Genomic DNA, 24,709 nt, shown 5'->3' with positions numbered 1-24,709 from the left:
AGGTTTTCCAGACACCATTGGCCATCTTCCAGTGAAGGTACACAACTGCTGATGTGTTACCTTGGACACTTTATGACCTTAAGACTGTAGCTGTATAACCAAATAAACCCCCTTTTATAAAAGCCAATCCATCTCTGGTGTTTTGCATTCTGGCAGTATTAGCAAACTAGAACATATTTTGGTACCAGAGAAGTGGGGTGCTTTTGCTGCTGAGTTTGCAAATACCAAACATGTTGGAATGGCTTTTTAAATGGATAAGGGCAAGATTCTGGAATAATTGTGAGGATCTTGATAGAAAAGGCCTAAACTGCTTTGAAGAGACTCTTTGTGGAAATATGGACTCTAAAGTTACCTCTGATGAAGACATGAACAGAAATGATGAATGTGTTGCTGCAAACTGGAAGGAAGGTGATCCTTGTTTTAAAGTGGCAGAAAATTTGACAAAATTGAGCCCTGTATCAGGTGGGAGGAAGAATTTGAAAGCAACAAACTGGAATACTTAGCTGAGGAGATCTCCAGACTACATGTGGAAGATGTACCCTGGTTTCTCCTTGCAGATTATAGTAAAATGTGAACAGAGAGAGAAAAGACTTAGAAGTGAACTCTTGGGATCAAAGAAACCAGAAGCTGATGGCTTGGAAAATTATGGGCTTCCAGGGGGTGGAATCCCAGAAGATACAGCCCAACATGAGGATGTAACCAGACATGGGACCCAGCCACCATTTCAGAACAAGCCAAAATTGGAAAAGGAGTTAAGCAGAAAAGATTTGTGGAAAGTCCTATTGTCTGGGGGCTTTGACCCCTTTGTGCTTCATGTGAGACCAACAAAATTTTTGCAAGATCTTTATAGACAGAGCTGCTGCTGGTCAGGACTGAGGGAGAAAGACAAGGAACAAATTGAAGGAAAAATTTCTTCAAAGACAGAGCCATGGAGGTTGAGGTCTGGAGTCAAGAAGTCTCAGGCTGGGAGAATGGAGCAGCCCACATGCATGGAAAGGGTGAATTTGCCCCAGAGGTCAAGGGTGGGCCTTCCACCTTGATGCTCATGAAATGTTCTGCTACCCCAAGCCCCAAAGAGTGTGGAGCACATTCCCAGGGAATTGGGGAGAGCCTGGCTGCCAGCACACTCTTCTGAAGGGTTTAAGCATGTGCCCTGGAGATGGAAGGGAATCTGGGAGCTGCCCCAATGTTTGTTGAGGGTGGGGCCAAGAAGGTGGTCTCCCCAGTGTGTGGATATGTTGGAGCACTCACCTAAGCATTTGGAGATGAAAGTGCTGACACAAAGGCCCTTCAGAAAGCTTAGACTTCCACTCTCTCAAGCCCCAAGAATGCAGCATCATTCTGTGAATGACTCTCAGACTTTGAAATCTAATGGAGTTTGTCCCGTGGGTTTTAGGAACTGTTTTGGTCCCTTAAACCCTGTTTTCATTACTGTTTATCCTTATGACAATGGGAATGTTTATCCTATGAACATCTCTCCTTTGTATATTGGAAACACATAAGTTGTTCTAAGTTCACAGATCCATAGCTAAAGGAAAAGTACACCTTAGGACTGATCATGCCTATAATTGATTTTGATGGGATCTCATACTTACCTATTGTTACTGAAATGAGAAAAAGTTTTTGTGATATTGTGATGGGATGAATGTATTTTGTATTTGGAAAGAATATGTTTTCTGGGGTCCAGGGGGTGGAATGTGCTGGTTTGAATGTATTATGTCCCCCAGAAAAAGCCATATTCTTTGATGCAATCTTGTGGGGCTGACATTTTGGTGCTGATTAGATTTGCATGAAAATGTGCCCCACCCAACTATAGGTGATAACTCTGATGAGATATTTCCATGGAGGCATGACCCCATCCATTCAAGGAGGTCCTTGATAAATGAAGCCATATAAATGAGCTGACAGGCAGAGGGAACTCAGTGCAGCTGTGAGTGACATTTTGAAGAGGAGTTACAGCTAAGAGGGACACTTCAAAGAAAGCACAGGAGCTGCAGATGAGAGACAGTTTGAAAACAGATGTTAAAAGCAGACTCTTTCTCCAGAGAAGCTGAGAGAAAACAAATACCTGAAGTGCAACTAAGAGTGACATTTTTGAGGAACTGCAGCTCAGAGAGGAACATCCTAGGAGAAAGCCATTTTGAAACCAAAACTTTGGAGCAGACACCAGCTACATGCCTTCCCAGCTAACAGAGGTTTTCCAGACACCATTGGGCATCCTCTGGTGAAAGTGCCCAATTGCTGATGTGCTACCTGGGACACTTTATGGCCTTAAGACTGTAACCAAATAAACCCCCTTTTATAAAAGCCAATCCATCTCTGGTGTTTTGCATTCTGGCAGCATTAGCAAACTAGATCACCTAGCAATGGGATAGCTGGGCCATATGGCAAATCTATATTTAGGTTCCTAAGGAACCTCCACACTGTCTTCTAGAGTGGTTGCATGATTCTACATTCCCACCAACAATGAATAAGTGTGCCTCTTTCTCCATATCCTCTCCAGCACTCATCATTTTCTGTTTTTTGGATAATGGCTATTCTGGTAGGTTTGAGATGGTCTCATTGTGGTTTTGATTTGCATTTCCTTAATAGCCAGTGAAGTTGAGCATTTTTTCATATGTTTTTGAGCAATTTGTATTTCCTCTTCAGAAAAATGTCTGTCCATGTCTTTTGCCCATTTTTTAATTGGATTGTTAGTCTTTCTGTTATTGAGATGTAGGATTCCTTTATATATTTGGGATATTAAACCCTTATCTGATATTTGGTTTCCAACTATCATCTCCCATTGTGTAGGTTGCCCTTTTAATTTTCTGACAAAGTCCTTTGATGTACAAAAGTGTTTAATTTTAGGAGATCCCATTTGTCTATTTGTTTTTTAGTTGCTCGTGCCTTGGTAGTGAGGTCTCCTATCACAAGAGCTTTAAGATATTGCCCTACATTTTCTTCTAAGAGTTTTATGGTCTTGGTGCTAATATTTAGGTCTTTGATTCATTTTGAGTTAATTTTTGTATAGGGTGTGAGATAGGCATCCTCTTTCATTCTTTTGGAAATGGATATCCAGTTCTCTAAACATCATTTATTGAACAGGCTGCTCTTTTCCCAATTGCTTTGGCTTGACTGCCTTATGAAAGATCAGTTGTCCATAGATGTGAGGGTATACTTCTGAACACTCAATTGGATTCCATTGGTTGGTATATCTGTTCTTATGCCAGTACCATGCTGTTTTGAGCACTGTATCTTTGTAATATGCTTCAAGGTTGGGTAGTGTGAGACTTCCCATTTTGTTCCTCTTTCTCAAGATATTTTTGGTTATTTGGGGCACCTTGTCCTTCCAAATAAATCTGGTTATTGGTTTTTATATTTCTGTAAAGTAAGATGTTGGGATTTTAATTGGTATTGCATTGAATCTGTAAATTATCTTAGGCAAAATTGCCATCTTAACTATATTTAGTCTTCCAATCCATGAACATGGTATGTTCTTCCATTTTTTTAAGTCTTGTTCAATTTCTTTTAGCAGTTTCTTATAGTTTTCTGTGTAAAGGTCTTTTCTGTCCTTGGTTAAGTTTATTCCTAAATACTTTATTCTTTTGGTTGCTATTGTAAATGGGATATTTTTCTTGATTTCCTCCTCTTGTTGCACATTACTTGTGTATAGGAACACTACAGATTTTTGTGTGTTGATATTGTATCCTGCCACTTTGCTGTATTCATTGACTAGTTCTAGTAGTTTTGCTGTAGATTTTTCTGGAATTCCTACATATAGAATCAGGTCATCTGCAAATAGTGAAAGTTTTACTTCTTCCTCTCCAATTTGGATGCCATTTTATTATTTTTTTTCTTGCCTAATTGCTTTAGCTAGAAATTCCAGTACAATGTTGAATAACTATGGTGATAGTGGGCATCCCTGTCTTGTTCCTGATCTTAGAGGAAAAGCTTTCAGTCTCTCCTCATTGAGTAAGATGCTAGCTGTGGGTTTTTCATATATTGCCTTTATTGTATTGAAAAAGTTCCCTTCTATTCCTATTCTGAAGTTTTCATCAGGAAATGATGTTGAAGATTGTCAAATGTCTTTTCTGCATCAATCGAGATGATCATGTGGTTCTTCTGCTTTGATCTATTGATGTGGTGTATAAAATTAATTGATTTTCTTTTGTTGAACCAGCCTTGTGTACCTGGAATAAATCCCACCTGGTCATGGTGTATAATTCTTTTAATGTGTTGCTGAATTCAATTTGTGAGTATTTTGTTAAGGAATTTTGCCTCTATATTCATTAAAGATATTGGTCTATAGTTTTCTTTTTTTGTAGCATCTTTGATTTTCATATTATGGTGATGTTAGCTTCATAGAATGAGTTATGTAGCTTTCCCTCTCCTTCAATTTCTTTGAAGAGTTTGAGCAGGATTGGTACTAATTCTTTCTTGAATATTTGGTAGAATTCACATGTGAAACATCTGGTCCTGGGCTTTTCTTTTTTGGCAGCTTTTTGATGACTGACTCAATCTCTTTACTTGTGATTGGTTTCCTGAGGTCATCTCTTTCTTCTTGAGTCAATGTTGGTTGTTTATGCTTTTCTAGGATGTTGTCCATTTCATCAAAGTTGTCTAGTTTATTAGCATATAGTTGCTTTTAGTATCTTCTCATTATCTCCTTAATTTCTTCAGGGTTGGTAGTTATATTTCCTTTCCCATTTCTGATTGCATTTATTTGCATCTGCTCTCTGTTTTTTTTTTTTTTTTTGTTGTTGTTGTTGTTGTTGTTGTTAGCCTAGCCAGTGGTCCATGAATTTTATTGATTTTCTCAAAAGAACCAGCTTCTGGTTTTCTTGATTCTCTCTATTGTTTTCCTGTTCTCAATTGCATTTATTTCTGCTCTAATCTTTGTTATTTCTTCTCCTCTGTTTGCTCTTGGGTTAGTTTGCTGTTCTTTCTCTAATTCCTCCAGGTAAACAGTTAACTCTTCAATTTTTGCTCTCTTCTCTTTTAATATAGGCATTTAGGGCAATAAATTTCCCTCTCAGCATCACCTTTGCTGTATCCCATAAGTTTTGATAAGTTGTGTTTTTATTTTCATTTGCCTTGAGGTATTTACTAATTTTTCTTTTAATTTCTTCCTTTACCCACTGGTTTTCTAAGAGTGTGTTGTTTAGCCTCTATATGTTTGTGAATTTTATGACCTTCTGCCTTTTATTTATTTCCAACTTAATTCCATTATGGTCTGAGGAAATGTTTGTATAATATCAATATTTTTAAAATTGTTGAGACTTTCTTTGTGACCCAACATGTGCTCTATCCTAGAGAATGTTCCATGAGCACTTGAGAAAAAAGTGTATCCTGCTGTTGTTGGATATAATGTTCTATAAATGTCTGTCAAGCCTAGTTCATTTATCATACAATTCAACATCATTTCTTTAGTGATCCTCTGTCTAGATGTTTTATCCATTGAAGAGATCATTGTATTGAAGTCTCCAACTATTATTGTAGAGGTGTCTACTTCTTTCAATGATCTCAGTGATTGCCTAATGAATTTTGGGGCATACTGGCTTGGTACATAAATATTTATGATTATGTTTTCTTGATGTATTGACACTTTTCTTAATATATAGTTTCATTTTTGTCTCTTTTAATTGTTTTACTTTTGAAGTCTAATTTGTCTCATATTAATATAGCTACTTCCACTTTTTTCTGGCTGTTGTTTGCATGAAATATCTTTTTCCAACCTTTCACTTTCAGTCTATTTTTGTCCTTGTGTCTAAAGTGAGTTTCTAGTAGATAGCATATAGATGGGTCCTGTTTTTTAATCCATTCTGCCAGTCTGTGTCTTTTTATTGGGGAGTTTAATCCATTTATGTTTAGTGTTATTACTGTAAGGGCAGTACTTTCTACTACCATTTTGTCTTTTGGAATTTATATGTCATATCTTACTTTTTCCTCTCCCTCCTTTTACCCTTCCTGATAAACTTCATTTCTGCACTCTTCTCCAACTCTCCTCTTCAGTCTTTTCCTATAAGTCTGTAGCACTCCCTTTAGTATTTCTTGTAGTGCTGGTCTCTTATTCACGAACTCTCTCAGTGTCTGTCTGAAAATGTTTTAATCTCTCCCTCATTTTTGAAGGAAAGTTTTGCCAGATATGAATTTTTGGTTGACAGTTTTTCTCTTTTAGTATCTTAAATATATCAATTCACTGTCTTCTTGCCCCATGGTTTCTGCAGAGAAATCTATACATAATCTTATTGACCCTCCCTTGTATGTAATGGATTGATTTTCTCTTGCTGCTTTCAGAATCCTCTCTGTCTTTGACATTGGACAATCTGATCAGTGTCTTGGAGTGTGTCTATCGGGATATATTCTATTTGGGTTATGCTGTACTTCTTGAATCTCTAATTTTCTGTCTTTTATAAGAGTTGGGAAATTTTCAATGAATCTTTCTTCTGTTACTCTTTCTGCCCTTTGTTACCTCTCTTCTCCTTCTGGGATACCTATAACACATATATTTGTCTGTTTCATTTTGTCACTCAGCTCCCTAAGTTACATTTTTCCATTTTTTTTAACATCTATTCTTTTGAGTGTATGAATTCAAATGTCTTATCTTCCAGTTCACTGATCCTTTCTTCTGCCTGTTCAAATCTACTGCTGTGTCCCTCCATTGTTTTTCATCTCCTCCATCATGGCCTTCATTCCCATGAGTTCTGCCATTTGTTTTTTTAAGTTTATGAATTCTTCTTTATGGTCATCTAGTGTCTTCTTTATATCCATCATCTCTTTTGCTATATCTTCCTTCATTTCATTGAATTTATTAACCATTAGTTGCCTCAACTCCTGTATCTCTGTTGTAGTATTAGTTTCTTCCTTTGGCTGGTCCATATTTTCATGTTTCCTGGTATGGCTTGTTATCTTAACTTGTCTAGGCATCTGATTTTCTTGACTGGTTTATTCTGGAGCTTGTTTTCTATCTTTTACCTAGAGGTTTTCTTGTTGGTTGGCTTTGTTCTCTGACCTCTGTTATTCAGTTCAACTTATTCTAGACCTCTATCTTAGGTTCTATTTCACTGATCAGAATTTTTCACCTCTTGTTTTTGCTCTTTCTTGCTCTGCCTCTATGTAGCCTTTTGTGAGATGGTTTCCTCAGATATGGTTGACCCCAGTCAGATTTTCCTAGTTTAGTGAGGCCCAGGTCTCATTGGGAGGGTATGGAGTTTTCCTGAGAATGAGACCATCCTATGAGGCCTTTAGAATCAGTGCCTTTCCTCTCCTGTCCAGCAGGTGATGCTTACCAGCTTGCAGCTCCCCCACCAGTGTAAGGAGGTATGGAAACTTTTGTTCTTCTGGTGACTCTGATCCTGTTGGGAGCATTACTGACTGAAGCCAGAATCTGATTTCCACCCCTGGGGTCTGAGTTCCCAGAAGGAGGACTGCCAGTTGAGCTGGACCTTTCCCCACTCCCCTAATCCTCAGAACTCCAGTAGTCTCTCAGGGACACTCTTCACTTCTCCCCTCTCCTTTTTGGGGCCTCTCCAGCTAGATTCCTTGGTCAGCCTGAGTTGCCAATTAAAGATGGGGGTGGAGACCTTCAGAAGTGAATCCAGAACTCAAAGATGCTGTGGGTACTCTGTCTCCCTGAAGCCCAGACTAATCTCTCAATCTGGGCTTTCCAATAGAAAATAACCACATATGTTACTTTTAGATTAAAAAATTAGAAAAAAAAAAAAAAAGAAAAAGAAAAAAGAATAAAAAAGGAGTTGCTTTTAAAAGTCTTTCCCCAGCCTGGAAGTTTTGTCAGTGTCAGAATAGAGCATTTAATGATGAACTTTGAGCTATTGTCTGATAATTACTCTCCAACAGCTTCAATTCCACCCCTGCCAGGGGCTACTGAAATGCAAAAAGATAAGGAATCAGTGAGAAGCCAGAAGGGGCAAAATGTAGGGGGAAAATGGCTTTTTTGGAGCCTGGGAATGGGTGCCCACTTTTACATGCCCCCACTTCTTGGAGCCCAGCCCTTCTTTAGCACTCCCATCTCCCAAAATTAGTTAATTACTTTGTTAATTAATTCTGCAGTTGAGGCTGGGTTGGGACCCCCTTCTTGCCCTCAGCAGATTGCTGTTTTTTGTGATTTTCCCCCTTTCAGGGAGCCAGCAGCAAGACAGTCTGTGAGGTCTGGGTGGGGAGGGGTGCCAGACCACTGGTCTGGGGAACTTACAACGTTCACTGCATTCTCAGCTTTTCCTCCAATTCCAAACTTGCATCTGATGTGTGACTGGTTACTGGAGACCCTGAAAACACTGTTTCATATAGTTCTTGGGTAATTGCCAGCTGCTCTAGGGGAGAGATGAAATTCTGTAACTCACCACTCTGCCATCTTGCCCTGCCCTCCCCTGGTTTGGATCTTGAATCAGAAAAAAAGGTGAAAAATGTATTAATTGAGATAAACTGGCAAAATTTGAACATGGGTTGAAGATTAAACATTAAATTTTCTGTTCCAGAGAATTGTAGTGTGGTTTTTAAAGAGATGTACCCTTTCTCATAGGAAATATACAAAGTATTCAGAAGTACAGGGAATGAGGTCTACAACTTATTCTCAAGTGATTCAGAAATAGAAATATAAAATATACAAATATAGAGAGACTGATGAAATAAATGTGGCAAAATACTAAGATTGAAGATACTGGGTGAAAGATGTATGAAAATTCCTTGTCCCATTTTTGCAACTTTAAGTTAAAATTATTTTAAAATTAGTGGTTTAAAAATTCATTGATATGACCACAGACATAGGGGACTGGTGGTTTGATGGGTTGAGCCCTCTACCATAAGTTTTACCCTTGGGAAGACGGTTGCTGCAAAGGAGAGGCTAGGCCTCCCTAGATTTGTGCCTAAGAGTCTCCTCCTGAATGCCTCTTTGTTGCTCAGATGTGGCCCCCTCTCTCTCTGGCTAAGCCAACTTGAAAGGTGAAATCACTGCCCTCCCCCCTACGTGGGATCAGACACCCAGGGCAGTGAATCTCCCTGGCAACGTGGAATATGACTCCCAGGGAGGAATGTAGACCCGGCATCGTGGGATGGAGAACATCCTCTTGACCAAAAGGGGGATGTGAAAGGAAATGAAATAAGCTTCAGTGGCAGAGAGATTCCAAAACGAGCTGAGAGGTCACTCTGGTGGGCACTCTTACACACACTTTAGACAACCCTTTTTAGGTTCTAAAGAATTGGGGTAGCTGGTGGTGGATACCTGAAACTATCAAACTACAACCCAGAACCCATGAATCTCGAAGACAGTTGTATAAAAATGTAGCTTATGAGGGGTGTCAATGGGATTGGGAAAGCCATAAGGACCACACTCCACTTTGTCTAGTTTATGGATGGATGAGTAGAAAAATAGGGGAAGGAAACAAACAGACAAAGGTACCCAGTGTTCTTTTTTACTTCAATTGCTCTTTTTCACTCTAATTATTATTCTTGTTATTTTTGTGTGTGTGCTAATGAAGGTGTCAGGGATTGATTTAGGTGATGAATGTACAAGTATGTAATGGTATTGTAAACAATCGAAAGCACAATTTGTTTTGTATGACTGCGTGGTATGTGAATATATCTCAATAAAATGATGATTAAAAAAAATTCATTGATAAATGACAAAACTAGTATTTGGTGTTAGAAGTAAGGAACAAGATATTTTGTGGAGAGTGAGGCAGCCCAGTGTTTGAAAAACCCCTCCCTTAGGGACAAGGGTGGAGCCTTGAGCACACAGCAGCTCCCATGACCAGAGCACAGACATTGAAGGTCATTTAGCCTAGTCACTCTTGGTAATCAATCTTCACAAAGCTCAACTGAGGTATCTTGTATCCAACTCTTTTGTGGCTCTGCTGAAATAAACATTCATGAGACTAAGCTGAGGTTTCCAAATCTAGCAAGGCACTCCTCTTCCTCTTGTTTGCCTGGATCATTGACTTCCATTTCCTAACCAGTGTTCATTGGGAAAAATCCCCCTGTAAGTCCCTAATGAAACTCATGAATAACTTTTTGCCTTGTATGTTCTTTGGTCTTGGGGTTGAGTCAGGCTGCAGCAGGGAGTAATAATAGAGAATGGGGACTTCATGTGCTGATAGTGTTTAAACTCTTAGTGAGTACGTGGTTGTGTTAACTGCTTTTGTAATTCACTTATCTGTAAAGTCATCACATGCATTTTTGTAATTTCTTTTTATTCTTCAATAAACTTTTGTTTTGTTTAGTTTTTCAAGGAGGAAAAAGCAGATTTGGATATAACAACTCTAGGATCTCTTCCTCTCTGGGGCTTCTTTCCTAGATATTTGGTGAGAGGTCTCAGATAAGGTTGATGGTCCCCTAGAAGGTCCTCCTCCTTACTTCAAAATAGCAGTTTTATTTCTGTGGTGAGGAGTTTATGCCTAAACCCAAAGTAAAAATTCCCTTTAACATCTAATCTTAACCAATATTTCCAAATTGCCACATCTCTCAGAGGCTGGATCATCAGTAAACTTGAATCAATTCTGTTGAACAGGCAGAAAGGGTAGTGTAGAGGGATCCAGAAGCTGGGGAAATGCATCAGACTCAAATGCTCTGAACAGATGCCAGAAATCCCTGACAATGAAAGGGCCCCATGGATGACAATGTTCTGCAAATTTACTTCAACCTCATTCCCTAGGTCAACTTCCTACCCACTTCTTGGGACCACTGTGCTAAATGGTGTGAAGTCAATAAAGGTGGCAAAACTCTATTTGGTGTTCTTAGCTAATGCAGTACATTTGAAAGGGAATGAAATTTGAAATAGAATAAAGTAGCTTCATGTTTTGCTCAGCATTCCTTTCTTGGTTTCTAATGATGGTGCATGTTTTTCATGTATTTATTGGCTTAATTGGCTTAATTTCTTTCCTATAACTGCATTTCAAAACTTTTTTGAAATATTTAACAGCTTTTTTTCATATTTACCATCCCTGAAATTACATCTTATGGTGTGTCTTATACTCAATACCATGTGTTAGCTTAGTTAGCCATATATTTACTTTTGCAGTAGTAAAAAAAATATAATGATGCATCTGGCAATACATGACTCCTAGATTGGATGAGAAGAAGCAAAGGGATATTCTTACTCTTTTATTGACTGTTAGATGTTCATATTTTCTCAGTGATTTGTAATAGCAACTTATTAAGAGTGTGAAATCTGAGCCTCATAATTTTTAAATATATTTTCTCAGTTTATATGTTTTAACTCTGTGTATATATGTTTTGAAATTGGACTTTTAAATGTTTCATAGTAAAATTTACTAGTTTATATCCTTTATGGTTTCTGCTTTTTGTTTCAGGCTATCTCAATTTATGTAATATTTAAAATCCTTTATTTACATTTAACTGATGGCTTACTTTTCAAATACTGCATTCATGTAACATTTATTTATTGTAATGTGAAAAATAAAGATCTAATCTTATTTTTTCAACACCATTTGCTGAATGAAATGAAATTTAACATATGTTCAATTTGTATGTATATTTGGATGTTTCTGTTCTTTTCTGAAGTCTGCACCAAGATTTCCAGGTTTTTATAATAATTGACCTTTCTAAAACAAACAAAACAAACAAACAAACAAAAAACTCCTGGCTCTTCTAAGGGCTTCTATATTTCCTGAAGAAGTTAGAAATTGTTCTGTCAAGTTAAAAAAAAAACAATAAAAAACATCCAAACCAAGCTCTCCAACAAAGTATTTTATTAAGGTTTTCATCAAAATTGTGTTAAGTTTTACAAGGTCCTCTGTAAGGGTAAATACAAATCTGAAACTGCATTGAATTTTCTTTGGTGCTAAAAGGCAAAGAGAACTTTTTCCACATCCTTTTTCTTAGAGCATTTCCTTGAGAAAACTTGTAATTGCAAATCCTTTCCCTGTTCCTTTGAGAGTTATGTGAATGTAAGAAAAAGCCTGTTACCAATTTTACAATCCAGGAAATGCCTTTCTTAACAGCCTTAGCACCATGTCTTTGAAATGCAAACATCAAGGAAGCTAGAGCACCCCCATCTTCTTGTCTGTGTGAGTTCAGCATACATGCCTGGCTACAAGTTGTGACTACATGCATGTCTTGAAAGATACATAAAGTTTTATTTTTCATTTGAATAGAGGCAATTAACTAACACATTTGGCTGTTTCAATTGGGTGAATTTAGGATGAACTCTATGTAGCAAATGTTGCTGTCAAGTCCTCCTAGTTGAGGAAATTTACCTTTCATCTTGTGAATCTGTCTGGCTATAAGAAAGAGGGATATTTCTCTGTGGAATCTCATTAGCAGATTGCCTGTGATGCACATGGCAGTCTGATTTAATCCTTATTCATTAATAAAACTTCATTCTTCTCTGCATTTGTGGAGAGAATTTTCTAGGTTGGCAAGAAACAAGTTCCCCAACACCTCACATAAAGAAAACTGATGTGTGTGTATGTATGTGTTTACATATAAAATTCATATATGTATGCAAATGCATTTATATATTGCTATATGGATCCTGCACATTTTTAAATTAATTTTATTTTACAAAATATTTTTAATAATTTTGCATGAAAACTCATTTCTCTTGTTGGAACAAGAGTAAATTTGTATCATAAAGTTACTGATCAGGAAAGAGAATCACTATATATTTCAAGGTGAAACGAGTTACAAAATGTTGTGCTATTAGGATAACAATCACATAAAATTTTTGGAATGGTGTGCATCTAACATCAAGATTTTTCATTTTCTTTTGGACGGTGGTGTGTATGGTACCCGTCTTTTCACTCTAGTTTATACATATTTTCTACTTTACTACACGCTTCATGTATCATTTGCACAATTTTGAAAGCTAGCATTCCAAAGATAAACTAATCTGTTAAAGGATACTATTGAGTGTAACACAAGATTATTCCCAGTTACTTTACTTAAATTTATCACCAATATGCATTGCAACACTTCACAGTTGCCCTCTGTCTTCAAGGCCCCAGGGTGTGGTGGCATTCGTTGGGATCAGCCATCGTTGTGGGTGTGGAAAGGACCAGGCCTCCTAGAGTCCCCAGCAACTGAAGCCCGCCCAGGCATCCATGACCTCCTCAAATGGCATGCAGCCCCACCTCCCCCCACCCCCACCACAGGCACTCTGTGTTCATGTGCCCCCGTGGTGCACTCCCGCTGTCACCACCTCTGTTTTAGGCAGCAGCACCCTGAGGGCTCTGGAGCCTCCCAGGTTCTGCAGGGGCTCAGAGGGCAGGGCCAGACAGCGTGGCTCCAGAGCTGGAGTGGAGGCTGAGCCCCTGCAGGTGTGAGGGGGCAGAGACGTCTTCACTACTGGACAGTTTCAGGGGTCTTGAGCACCACTGCCACCTCCAAGAGGCAGAGGAGGGGTCAGTGAAGGGTCAGGGCTTGGCCTGGTGAAGGGCTGCTGCAGAGGTCAGGGGAGGGTCAAGGAAGGGGGCATCTGGAGAGAACTGGGGAGGGGGCTGGCAAAGACAGTGGCTGCTTCTCCCTCCTCTGGTAGGTGGTGGTGAGCAGAGCAGAATGGCCAAGCCTTGGACCTGGCTGTGCATGACCTGGACCCTCCAACCACCCTGTGTGGGAGGTGGGGTCTGCAGTGCTGGCTGCTCAAACCTCCCGTTCTGTACGGAAGAGACCTTGACCCCAAAGCCAGTGCTTGTTGGTAAATGGGCAGCTTATCTCTGCATGCCTCAGATACTCAGCTCTTAATTGTGGCTATTATTAACTCATGTACCACCAACATACAACTTTTAGCATCATTGTGTTCTGTATTAAATAGAATAGTACATAACATATGGTAAATTCTCAGAGGTGAGCTGCTTTTAGTTTACAAGGAATACCATTCTTTTCTTTATTGGCTCATTTAACCAACATAGAGACAAGTTTCAATACCTCCCATAATGAAAATTGATGTGTGTGTGTATGTGTTTACATATACAATACATATATGTATGCATATATATTTACATATATATAATAAATATTCAACTAAAAGTTCAGAGGGAAAAACTGATTTGCCCAGTATTGCCACATTAGTAGATAAATGAATAGTGATTTAAATTCTCATTTGTTATATTCTGTAGTCCATTCCCTTTCCCACACTAAAATCTACAGTCTTTGTCCCTGAGCACCACCAGGATGGAATTGTGGAGTGTAGTGACCCTAATCTTACCTGTGGATTAGGTACTTACCTGTAGTGACCCTGGTGTCAAAAGATTAATTAACCTCCTTCCTCCATCCTCCAATTTGGCTTTCAGATGACTGTTAAAGAGAACAATGTAAATTGAAACCTCAAATTGAGACTTCAGTCTTAAGTTTCACTAGAGAACCTGGGAATCCTATTGAGACAAATGGTCTCTGGAGAGGGAAAATAGGATTGATTTTTTTAAAAGATGAAAACTGGGATTCACCCATGCTCCATATTATGTAAGTGATATAATATCTCTGATGGATTGCTCATACCTGGGTTTCCCAATTATTCATTGTGTAAAAGCACCAGGCTGGCAGTAAGTGGTTTCTGCTCATATGAGGATTTCAGGTTTATGGCATCTTATTATTTTGCTACAGACAAAAAGTAGCTGATTTGGGATTATGGTGCCCAATTGTTATTTTAGTTTGTGCCACTGTCAGCAGACTAGACAGTCATGTCAGAATTCATTAAGGCCTAATTAAAATTTACACTAGGCCCAGCCCAAAATTTGAGGGGACAGTGAATTCCAGGACAATGTTTTGGATTTGTGGCCTTGGGGGAAGGCATAAATAGAATGGTACATGAAACCTTGTTCATGGTTTTCTAATTCTTCCTTATGTTAAAGATAATAAAATTGAAATTAAGACAGTCACTAGGTTCCTGAGTAGTAGAGCCCGGGGTAGAACTTAAGTCTCCAGGTCTGAGGCAGGCTAGAATAGGGCACTGTGGGCAGGCCAGGGACATTGGTAAGTTCAGATTGAGAGCCCACATCAAGCCATAGATGGCCAAATGGAGTGCCAGCTGAGATAGGCAGGTGGAGAAAGAGAGAAGGGGCAAAGCCAAAGGGGGACCCATGCCTACCAGCTGAGATAGATGGGTGGAGGGAGAAAGGAGGGGCTGGGTGAAAGAAGAACCCTGAATTCCTAGAATCAGCTGAGATAGCATGATGGAGGAAAAGGAGGGGTTAAGCCAGGGTGGGGGAGAATGGGAATTTCCTCCCCCAGCCCTAGCCTGAAGCCTAGCAACAGGCTAACATATAAAACCTGGACAGAGCTCAGTCTGGTGTGCCCCTCTCTGGGGGCCTGTCTGCACTGACCTCTCCAGCATGTATTCCTTCTTACCAAATTTTGCTATTTCTCCATGTGTGTTGGCCCTTTCAAATAAACTTTGCTGATTGCTACTATTCCTTTTGTGTCTGAATTCTTTCTTGAGACAAGAAAATGAGCCTTCACTGGAGCTTATCTTGGGTGCCAATCAGGCTCCAGTAAGATGTCCACTCTATGTGTCATACTGAAGTCAAAAGAAGCTTCTTGGAAAAGTGATTTTTGAGAAACTTCAATTTACAGGGAATAAACACCTCATTGAGAGCTTTCAAAAGAATTTCCAGACTTGTGGAATTTATTATATTCATAGGAAAAATTGTTATGACATGTAGCTTCAAATCATTCCATAGAAATAAATATTTCTCTTCAACATCATTTGAACAAGCATAGGGTTCCATCATAGCTGTATTATTCACCTTAACTAATCTGCTATTATTGGATGTTTAAGTTTTGGTTCATTTGTGTGAACTACTGTAAACAGACATATAATTTTCAAAGTGATCAATAGGAAAGAAATGTTTAGATTTACTCAAAAATATCCCAGGTTCATCAGGATTATATTAGAGTCACTCATGGACAGTTGTGAAAGAAGGGAGCTGACTTTCCTCTGTGTTCATGCAAAAGAAAGTTTTATTCTACTCATTTCTACAGGTTTTTATAGCATACAAGGTAGTTTCCTATGTGACTGTTTTCAGATATTTCATGGAGGGTACATTTTTTCTAAAGCCATAAGGTGTATTTACATACCCTTAATCTCAAGGGACAATTTCTTTGGGGCTAGACAGGAAAGAGCAGGGGCAGGAGACAGGAGCATGGAAGGAGCCCAGCAAAGCTCAAAGACTATTCCCTTATCTAAATTGATGTCTGCCTTCAGACATGCAAAGCTTTCAGCCTTTTCCCAGCCTAGTGCCCACATTCAGGCTTCCAGATTTTGGGAAAGGGGCTCTATGTATAATCTATCAAGCAAGGGGAACTTCTGTGTCTCCACATCTCCCCCCTTTTTATTATGGTTACAGTTTGGTGTAGTGACATAAAGCTCATTCATAGGGATATCATGGGGGATCCAGGAATGGGTGCCACATCTTCTTAGGCTGGTCCATCCACACCTGAATCCTAAAAGCAAAACACAAAACACAGCAATAGGTAAGAGCCATTTAGTTAAAGAGGGCAGAGAAAACATGTGACCCCAGGAGCTTGGGTCTAGCCATTGCAAATGATTTTGTATAGTACTAATAGCATTGGTATGCTCTTCATTAATTTGGGTGGCATGGAGCATTTCTAAAATTTGAGTTTTTAGATTATCCACATCACTAGTTAAATTATTATGAAATGCTCCCCATAATTGTTTCTTAATATCATTCCAAGTGTGACATGTATTATTCCACCACAAAGGAGTTATGCAGATGGAAGTCATCGGTCAATAACAACTTAAGGTAAGGTGCTGGGCAAGGACATCTTGCCTATCACCAATGAATTCAACAGTGGCTTCCAAAGCCTGAAGCCAAGTAAGGATCTTTTGATCAATGCCTTGTTGAGTAAGGAATTGTTGACTAACATTCTCGATTGCAGAGTTCACAAAGTGGGCTGTTTGTACAGATTGGGAAATGGCCACTATGAAGGCAGTAGCTGAGGCCAAAATAATGGCTGTGGAAACAAGGACTGCAATTAAAGTGAACAAAAAATGAGGAACCTGAATTTTTTGTAAAACTTGTTCAAGGATTGTGAGAGTGGACGATGACTGCCACTTTCAGGTTAAATTTACTGGAATGAATATTTCAGCCTGTCTTTTTAAAACTATTAAACTTGTTATGTTCTTTTGGGGGATATTGGCATTAGAATTACAAGAAGTAAAATATGATTGGTTTCCTGAAAATGAAATATTGTAATAACCAGAATATGTGATATTCAGAGAATCACTAATTAAAAAGGCATAAGGATGAGTGGTACAAATTAAAACTTCTAGAGTGGAGTCACGAGTAAAAGTCATGTTTGTGTGGTTAGTAGAGTTATACATACCACACCAAATAGTTATTCTATGAGAAACATGCCCAGGCTGCCAGAGTGTATGCTGCAGTGGCCAGGAATTAAGCTGGGGAGCAGGAAAGCTTGGTGAGTCATTGGTCCAAACAATAGGTTCAGAGGACTTGACTTCAAGGCATGTATGATTGTCATTCCAATGAACCAACTATGTATGATTACCGGACTTAAGATGTCCGATGGGTCTCCAATCTATGATGGTGTAGTTATGGATAGAAAGAACATGGGGAATTTTGTCACTGCAGGCAACCTAGTTAATGGACACACTGTAGGTATATCTTTATCACGTCTGGTTGGGCAAGGAGGGTTAGGGGCTGGCATGGAACTCTTACTTTGAGAGGTTGCATGTCCATAGTCAATGCTCCCTACTGCTATAAAGGTGAGTGCGTGAGAAGTATGTAGCCAAAGTTGATTGTGGGGTTTAATGCAGTATTTTACATTATGAGATACACAGAGGGGCAGCACAGAGGAGGCAAAGGATATATTACTATTTGCTAAAATCCAGTGGCTGCCATTAAGTAAAGGGCCACTATGTGGTACATTTACTCCACTCAGCCAAGTGGTTACATTGTTAGAAATAGGGAAGGGGGAATCTGCCCATGTAATGGGGTGGAATAAAGGAGGATCCAAAATGTGTGCCCAATACAGGTGGGCTGAAACACAATGAAGTTGAGAGAGTAATAAGATTGTAAAGATAAATGTTACCACACTCTGGCAATGGATAGTAGACACCATTACCAGGAATAATGTTTCTGGAGTTACAGGAGTGCAGTTTTTTGAAGTACTGCTTCAGCTTTTTGAGTAGTTTTCTTCAGGGCTCCCTACATCATCAACAGGGCCTGCTGAGTTTTCAGCAGTCTCATCGTTGGTGGAGCTGTCCCCTCCATCTTCAGGTTGCAGAGTTCAGGAATCAGATTTGGCTTCATCCATGCCATGCCACAGTTTGATGTGTCCCGCTGGAATCCACTGGGGATCTGCTGAGGTGGAGACACAAGCACATCTCTGACCCCAGGTTAATAAGGGCACTGGTCCTTCCCAGTGTCCAGTTTGTCTGTTTTTCCAAATCACAGGAGGTTTTGCCATTTCTGTACTTTTTGTTTCACACAGCACATGGAAATGGTGCTGTGCTGCTGTTAGTCCATCATCTGAGAGATTTAAAAAATTAAGAATAGGGCTTTAGCTGTTCTTGCAGAGGGATCCATATTCCCCCCTTTTTGTTTTAAAAAGCATGTTTTTAGAGTGCGATGAGCACGTTCAATGATAGCTTGTCCTGTAGGATTAAAGGGAATGCCAGTTATGTGTTGTATAGACCATTGAGAACAAAAAGTATGAAAGCGAGAAGAAGTATAGGCAGGGTCATTGTCAATTTTAAGTTGATGAGGGCGTCCAAGGACAGCAAAAGCCTATAATAGAAAGTGACAAACATGAGTTGTAGTTTCACCTGAGAGAGGGAGTGCAAAGAGAAATCAAGAGTATGTGTCAATAACAACATGCAGAAAATGGAGACGACCAAACAGGGTGAAGTGGGTGACATACGTCTGTCAAATGGCATTGGGTTGAAAGCTGTGGGGATTAATGTCATAGATAGGTGGTGCTAAATTATGTAGTTAGCAGGAAGGGCAGCTATGGATGATATCTCTGGCTTGTTGAGCTGTTAAATCAAATTGTTTTTGTAAACTGTGCCAGTTGTGATGAAAGAATTGGTGAGACTCAACAGCGAGGGGGGTGCAGAAGTGATAATACAAGATCAGCTTGTTGATTACCATATGTTAAAGATCCTGGTAGAGAGTGAATATGCATGATAAAGAAGGGGTGATGGCGGGCTCAGATTAGCATTTGTAATTGAATGAATAAAAGAATAGGCGCCGAACAGCTAGCGCTGACAAGAGCAGTTTCTATGTGTTGTACAGAATAAATTGCATAGGCAGAATCAGAAATGATATTGATTGGGTCGTGTGGAAAAGTTTGAAATGCTAAAATGAGAGCACCAAGTTCAGCTTGTTGGGTAGTAGGATAATTATGCTCTATGTAAGAAAGAGTGGAGGTCCAGATGGCTGCTTTGCCGGTTTTTCCTGATCTGTCAGTAAAACTGTGATAACGTGAGGAATGGGACAAGTAGAAATAATGTAAGGAAAGGCAAAAGGCATAAGGTGAAAAAAGGTTAATAAAAGATCTGCAGGAAACTGAAAATTAAACAGTCCAGGATAATCATACATAGCTGCTTGTAAGGAGGCGGAAAAAGAAAGCACATGAGTAAACTGATGTTTGTTAATAGGCAAATAAATACAATTAGGTTCATTACTGGTAAGATGAATAATACGTCTGCGACCTTTGATGATAAGCTGAATATGTCAATATACGGGGAAAGAGATTTCGTTGGGGAGTGTCCAAGGAAAACCCATTCAAGAATGCAGAGTGCAGGAAAAAGTTGTCCAATTAATCCTGTGGGGGAGTGATCTGTCTGTAAAATAAAATATGTTACAGGACGTTGTGGATTAATGCGGTTAAGAGAGCAATGTTGAATGGCCTGTTCAACAAGAAGCAATTCTCATCAGCAGTCAGCAGTAAGGGTGCGGAGGCTGTGGAGGTTGGAATCTTCCTTTAACAAGGAGAAGAGATGCTGTAATTGATAAATTGGGATACCAAATGAGGGACGGAGCCAGTTAATATTACCTAAGAGTTTTTGCAATTCATTGAGAGTAGGCTGATCAGAGATTTTAAGGCAGATATGATAGGGCACTATGTTAGCACGGGACACTAGGTGGCCAGGATACTTCCAAGGTTCTGTTTGTTGAATTTTCTCAGGGGCTATAAACAAACCCACTGCTGTGAGAAGGTCTTTTGTAAATGATAATAGATGAGCCAAGAGATTATCGGTTGGTGCACTAAGCAAAATGTCATCCATATAGTGAATGAGTTTACATTCAGGGAATTTGTCAGGAGCTGGACATAAAGCATGACTAACGTAAGACTGACATATCATAGGGCTATTTAGCATGCCCTGTGGCAAAACTTTCCAATGAAACCGCTGGGCAGGGTCCTCGTTGTTAATGGCAGGTAAGGTAAATGCAAAACGCTTTCTGTCTTTAGGGTGTAATGGAATAGAATAGAAACAGTCTTTTAAATCTATTACAATTATTGGCCATTGCTGTGGAATGCAAGTGGGTGAAGGGACTCCCAGTTGAAGGGGCCCCATGGGTTCAAGACAAGCATTAATCATTGACAAATCATGCAAGAGGAGCCACTTCCCAGATTTCTTTTTTATGACAAAAATAGGAGAATTCCATGGGCTGGTAGATGGCTCACTGTGCCCAAGATTTAATTTCTCATGAACTAATTGATGAGCTTGATATAATTTATCTGAGGTAAGGGGCCACTGCTCCACCCATACGGGTTTGTCTTGGAGCCAAGTTAAAGGCTAAGGTTCAATGATAATATTTGGAGCAGTGGCCCTTAGGATAAATTTGTCTGAATTGTCATATTCCATTGAGATAATAAGTCACGTCCCCACACATTAACAGGGATTGGTAGGATTAGAGGCAGAATTGTAGCAGAATGGCCTTCTGCATCGTGACATTCAAGGGAAACTGCACTTTGGGAACTGGAATTTATTTCCCCAATTCCCATAACCGGGATGTCTTGTAAGACTTTTGGCCAGGTGGGTGGTCAGGATTGTAAACTAATGATTGAAATATCAGCGCCAGTGTCGATTAAACCCTGAAAGGCTAGTCCCTGTATGTAAATGGTTAACGTAGGACAGCTGCGCTGAATTTTCTCAACCCAACACACTTTAGGTCCGGTGCTACCAAACCCTTTAGTGCCGCGCATGACATTTTTAGCCTGTGGGACCCAAAAAGGCAATAAGAGCAATTGTGCAATAGCAGATTGAGTGGGTAAAAGCTGGATACCCGTGCAAGAAAGGAGAATTTGAATTTCACCACAATAATTGGCTTCAGTTACACCCATGTGAACAAAAAGACCTTTAGAATTTAGACTTGATTTTCCTAAGACCAATCCAACTAAACTATAAGGGAGTGGCCCATAAACACCGGTATGATCTTTTCTAATGCCATCTGACTCCTTTATGAGTAATTCATGGAGACAGGGTAGGTCCAATCCTGCACTGCCAGAGGTGGCAGCCACAAGGGCATCAACTCCGGGTTGTTCGGGTTGGTAACTTGAAATACTGTTTGTCTCTGTGGCAGTTTGTCATTGAAGCTCCAGTGTTGAAGGGGCCCTGGAGCTGGCCCCTTTGGGAGTTTCCTGAGTCTAATAGAGGTTCGTCATGATCCCATTTGGAATTACATTGATTAGCCCAATGAAACCCCTTTTTACAGCGGCGACACGGCTTAGGGGGTCTAAAGACATTATTAGAGGCCCCCCTATTTTGGGAGCCTGTCAGAGGCATGTTTTTTTGAGGGCATTGTCTTTGGAAATGTCCTGGCTGGCTGCATGGAAAACACACATTGGACATGGTTTTGTTTTTTTTTTTTTTTGGGGGGGGGGCATGCATAGCAGCTGCTAAAACTTGTGCTTTGTGAGTTTCAGTGCCCACCAATTGGCATGCTTTGATCAGATCATCGATAGTCTGTGCCTTAGTGTGGATAGGATACATGGCTTTTTGGCAATCTGCATTAGCATTTTCAAAGGCTAATTGTAAAAGAATGATATTAGCCATGCTACAATGGCTAACCTGTCATCCTATGGCCTTTGTTAGCTGGTCAACAAAATCTACAAAAGGCTCTTGTGGGCCTTGGTGGATATTAACGAAAGAGTCTTGTGCATCTGTCCCTGAATCTGGCAATCGCTCCCATGCTCACATGGCACAAAGTGCCACTTGTTGATAAGCATTATTTGGCCAATTTAACTGTTGGTTAACATCTTCATATTGGCCACACCCTTGGAGCTGGTCTGTGGTAATATTTACCCTTGCTAAGTGATTATGACCTGCCTGTTCCATGCAACATTCATCAAACTCTGTACACCACAGCAGATAAGCACTAGACTCTAGAATGGTATGAGCTAAGGAATTCCAATCCCAGGGGGTTAAGTCATAGCTTTCAGAAAAGGCTTGCAGTAGCCCTTTAGTAAATGGGCTTGTGGCACCGTTTTCTCAGACACTTTTTCTGAGTTCTTTATAAGTTTGATAGGGTAATGTCTCATTCTTTGGTTTTGCTGGTTAAGTATAATGGGGCATACAAGCTCACCAGCTAATGCTGCTTTGCACAGACAGTTTTGTAAAACAGGCACGGCACCTCTGGGAGTGGGGTCAGGGGAGGCAGTGGCGCCAGGGCCGGCAGCGGCTGTGAAGGTGGAGGTAAAGGAGAAAGAGGAAGGAGAGAGGCTACGGTAGTTTCTCCACTGCCTTTATCAGCTGGCAGTGTGGGCACCAAGGGTTTGGGCAGCGGGAGGGATTCATCAGGGAGAGCAGTGGTTTCTTCCTTAGCGACCTCAGTTTCAGAACTCTCAGTCACAGCAATATGAAGAGGGGCCAGGGTAGTGCAAATAAGAGCCCACATATTAAATGTTTTAGAGGAAACATATTGTCTTCACTCAAAGTGGCACTTTAAATTTCATCCAATGTGCTCCCACACATCTAAGTCTAATGTGCTTTCCTCAGGAAACCAGGGATTATGCTGAACCACATCATGCAGTAAAGAATACAAATTATCTCCTGAAACAGAAGCTCCACTAGCCTGCAGCAGCTGTTGTAAAACTAAAACATACCAGTGCTGGGGAACACTGAGAGACTGACCCATATTGTTGAGTGGCTGAAACTTCTGACCCACCATGAGACAACTCGCTTGTACTTACTGCACAGCTTCCAAACGTCATGGTCAGGATTGGTGAGCCTCACCTGGGACATCAATTGTGAAAGACGGGAGCCAACTCCGTCCTCTGTGTTCATGCAAAAGAAAGTTTTATTCTACTCATTTCTACAGGTTTTTATAGCATACAAGGTAGTTTCCTATGTGACTGTTTTCAGATATTTTATGGAGGGTACATTTTTTCTAAAGCCATAAGGTGTATTTACATATCCTTAATATCAAGGGACAATTTCTTTGGGGCTAAACAGGAAAGAGCAAGGGCAGGAGACAGGAGCATGGAAGGAGCCCAGCAAGAGCTCAGAGACTATTCCCTTATCTAAATTGATGTCTGCCTTCGGACATGCAAAGCTTTTGGCCTTTTCCCAGCCTGGTGCCTGCCTTCAGGCTTCCAGATTTTGGGAAATGGGCCCTATGTATAAACTACTGAGCCAGGAGAACTTCTGTGTCTCCACAGACAGTTGGACAACCATCATGGCCCTTCTTATTGCTTCAGACATGTCAAAGAGATATTTTTCCAGAGATTTATAGTTTACTAGAAAGTTGTATGGAAATTTCTCACAGATGATTCCTGGAGCTGCAAAATCAGGTCTCCTATGACTTTTGTCTTTCAACTTCCCGTGTTCTGACTTCATAGTTTCTACATTTTCACAAGAGCAGCAGAAAATGAATATATTCCAGATGATTTGTTCAGCCCTCACTTTGTATCACATTGTGTGTGCATGTGTGTTTTAGTAAGTTTTATGAAATAGAGCCCATTAAAGTGAAAATAGTTAAAAATCACCTTCAGGGAAAATATTCTTAGAATAACCAATAAATATGAAAGTGTAGTCTTTAGTCCCCAGGACCTTTTCAGAGTTCTGTGAGGTTAACATTATTTTTGTAATACTAAGATTCTAATGTTACCATTAGAAGACATGGTCCCAGATAGGCCCACTTGATCCTGCATCAAACAGAGAAACAAGTTTCTTTGCTTTGGTGAGAATGTGAGTTTATTTAAGATGCATCAACAAGGAACTGGAAGAAAGAAAATCCTTTCAAGTCCAGTTCAGAGTAAGAAGAATTGTTTTGGATTTTATAACCCCAAGTAGACAAAGAAATGGCCAGAAGGAAGCAGAAAGGAAAAAATAATAGAAGAGAGAAAGCTGTTCTGTCAGCATTTTCCTGTAATCTTGAAGTCCTCCCCTCATTCAGGTTTGTTTTTCAAAAAGCCAGTGCTTTATCAAACTATACAGTGGTTTCCTCCAATGGGCAACACTAGGAAAGTTTCTGGGAGCAGAGAGCAAGTTTTTGTTGTCATTGAGATTAGAGCAGCAGCAAGTTATTTTAACAAGGGCTTTTCATGGTCAGAATATCTCAAGGCTGCTTGAATGAAGAGATCTTAATAAACAGGTTTTTTTTTTTTTCCTATTGGCTATTGAAGACTATACTAAGCATTTTCCAGCTAAAGAATTATATTGACTATTTTCTACTAATCCAACTATCAAATTCCCCTTTACCAGACATTTTCTTATTCTTAAGAAACAGTATCTTATGAGCATCTCTTATAAAAGTGAAAGTGGGCA

The 24,709-nt window shown here is 39.8% G+C and overlaps 1 long non-coding RNA gene across 1 annotated transcript; it reads right to left on the bottom strand.

Moving 5' to 3' along the window:
- Positions 1 to 16,053: 16,053 nt before the first annotated feature.
- On the bottom strand, positions 16,054 to 23,278 carry LOC119520889. Its single transcript, XR_005214229.1, has 3 exons — positions 23,134 to 23,278; positions 18,058 to 18,464; positions 16,054 to 16,395 (listed from the first exon to the last, which is right to left on the bottom strand). It is a non-coding gene; the product is annotated as an uncharacterized LOC119520889 (long non-coding RNA).
- Between the last annotated feature and the right edge of the window lie 1,431 nt (positions 23,279 to 24,709).

Source organism: Choloepus didactylus, chromosome 26 (genome assembly GCF_015220235.1).
Source record: "Choloepus didactylus isolate mChoDid1 chromosome 26, mChoDid1.pri, whole genome shotgun sequence".
NCBI lineage: Eukaryota > Metazoa > Chordata > Mammalia > Pilosa > Megalonychidae > Choloepus > Choloepus didactylus.
The sequence above is the reverse complement of the archived record's forward strand: the minus strand, read 5'-3'. Positions and strand labels throughout refer to the sequence as shown.